We start from the raw sequence: 2,776 nt of genomic DNA, 5'->3' as shown, positions 1-2,776 counted from the left end.
GACGTTACTCCTCGAGACGATCAGGCAAGGAGGCGGCCATTACTGTTTTGTTAGTGCAGTGCTAGTGGCGTTCCTGATTGGCCAACTTGCGCTGTCAATTACAGCGGAGTCGCTGATTGGCTCTTCCGCTCTGCAGCTTCTGCTAAACCCCCCCACTGGCGTCGGGGCCAGACCGTCACGGAGAACCAAATGAAATGTGAGTTCACGTGACGGGCTGGTTTACCAGGCTACGGAGCAAGAGCCTCGGGGTGGAACGATACATCGATCTGCATTGATGCATCGATTCAATGATCCGATACATTTTTTGTTTTTGCTCCAAGTTAAATGTTTTATGGTCACTCACATTTCAGTAGGTCACGAGTTGGCTTGGTTCCAGCCTTAAAACTTGTTATATAAGGATTTTTTAAAATGTCTATGGAAAAAATGAATGGGAAACTCACTTCCGGGGCAAGAGATGTCATGTGACTGTTCAGCTCCACAGCATCGATGGACAGTGAAAACATCAATATGAATTATTAGCGTACTCTTTCGCATACAAACAATGCGAGCACCATAGCAAGCACGCAAGAAAAAGAGGGAGAGGATATTCGCTCCCCTCTCGGATATAAATCAATGCATATAGTGTAATATCGATCGCAGCCGCTCAATCGAATCGTATAGAAATTGTGATATTGGCAAATATCGCATCATTGTCCAATGAATCCATATACATGTAGTATTGTATTGAGATCAAACGTGTGATTCCCACCCCTACAAGAGCCATGGGTGGAAAGATGGAGGATTTGTGCTGTGTATGGATTGGATTGGTGTGTCTTCCTGCATTTTTTTTTAAACAAGCACACCTGACTCAGTTTGTCCAGGAACGGCCTCAGTTGTCCCCACAACACCTCCCTTGGTGTTGGTGTGTCCTCCTCCCTCAACTGTCCACTCTCGACTCATCGTAAGAGTAAGGTCATCCTGTAACAGACACAATTGTGATATTAAAACAATGATCTAAAACAGAGGCGGGCCTCCCCAGGGGGACTCCAAACAGTTTCAGGGAAGGCTCAGTGAATGGAAGTTAAAACATATATCATTATTTCATTAGTTATCAAAAGGAGATCACATAGAATAGCCTAAATGTATGTGATTTGGTTAAAGAGATAGTTCAGAGATCATTTACTATTTTCCCCTCCAGTCAGAGAATAATACATGCCTTCAGACCAACTTTATTTTATGAATTTGGTGTATAGTCTGATGTCAAACAGCAATATCAAGCTATCATTGCTCAATTATTGAGTGTCTACGGAATTTATGATCAATACAGGTATTGAGTGGCATTTTGTAGTAAATGCGTAAACTAAGGGGGTGGGGGGGGGTGCAGTCTCAGACTTTAAAAGCCCCGATCTAAAACATTTAGCCACAATTTTATATCACATTACACAGTGAAGGATAGGGGGAAATAACAAAATATGATAGAATGCATTACATTTCTACTTGCCTGACTAATGTTGCAGTGTCACTCCACTGTCTCATCCTGCCTGTCTGTGATGATGTGTGGTGCTGCCCTGTGTCCTGTTGACAGAGACATGTTTTTTTTCACCTAATTGCAAAAGTATTCACACATTCTTTCATTGTGTGCAGACTAGCCCTTTTTTAAAGACATTCATTCTGTGTGTGTGTGTGTGTGTGTGTGTGTGTGTGTGTGTGTGTGTGTTGCAAATGCAGTGAGCACAGAGAGAGAGACAGCGCGAGAGAGAGAGAGAGAGAGAGAGAGAGAGACAGCGCGAGAGAGAGAGAGAGAGAGAGAGCGAGAGCGAGCATAACGCAGCTGAACGCAGTTCACAGGCATGATCAGACATGTTCAGACATAACAAATTAGCTCTTCCACAGCGCGGGACTGGTGAACGAGAGTGGAAGAGCACCTTCCACTCAACTAGGCAGCTTAAACTGTGAATTGTTCAGCTCAAAATACAGGGCAGTCAAATGGCGGCAACTGTTAACCAGGCGCGGTGCAGCTGCACTGCAGTTAGCAACACGAGTTTATGAGATTAAAATATGAACAGTAACATATCAACAAGTATCACAAACGCACACGGCTCCACTATTAGTATCACAAATCGAATTAAACAGAAAGGCAAACTTACCTTGCAACCAAGTCAATCCTCTTGCAAAAATGCAGCCACCCACCAACTCCTTCTCCATGTGCTTGAAACCGAAAGAGAACTGCCTGGTGCAAATGCGCATGCGCGGATTAAATAAAGCTATGCTTGATTAAAATTTACCTACTGTTTTTAGGATTATGTATGTAAATATTATTATGTATTATGTAAGTAAATATTACGCAAATATTCTTACAAAAATGTACCCATCCCACACAGTTAATTTACCTACTGTTTTTAGGATTATGTATGTAAATATTATTATGTATTATGTAAGTAAATATTACGCAAACATTCTTACAAAAATGTACCTATCCCACACAGTTAATGTATTTTCAAGAATAACATGTGTACATATTACAAAATAATATTGAGAAATTATACTTCCTAATATTACTACGTAAGTAGAAATTATGTCAGTTCATTACTAAACTTTACTACACCATGCAGTAAATTGTTTCAGTGCATTATCAGAAATTATTGGATGACGTGGAGGCGTAAACCGTCCGAGGTGAAGCCGCGAAGGTCCAATAATTTCCGATAATGGACACCTCGAAGTGCATTAACCCGCTTATACCATGGTCACTTGGCAAAGAAACAAAACAAGACCATTCATTTATATTTCCATGCATTTT

At 41.3% G+C, this 2,776-nt stretch overlaps 1 long non-coding RNA gene across 1 annotated transcript; it reads right to left on the bottom strand.

The window, feature by feature from the left end:
• Window positions 1-842: 842 nt before the first annotated feature.
• LOC310795171 lies at window positions 843-2,182 on the bottom strand. The gene is made up of 3 exons (XR_014553608.1): window positions 2,127-2,182; window positions 1,481-1,554; window positions 843-957 (listed from the first exon to the last, which is right to left on the bottom strand). It is a non-coding gene; the product is annotated as an uncharacterized lncRNA (long non-coding RNA).
• Window positions 2,183-2,776: the final 594 nt, after the last annotated feature.

This window comes from Poromitra crassiceps (assembly GCF_964638095.1).
Source record: "Poromitra crassiceps genome assembly, chromosome: 20".
Classification (NCBI taxonomy): Eukaryota; Metazoa; Chordata; class Actinopteri; order Beryciformes; family Melamphaidae; genus Poromitra; species Poromitra crassiceps.
The sequence above is the reverse complement of the archived record's forward strand: the minus strand, read 5'-3'. Positions and strand labels throughout refer to the sequence as shown.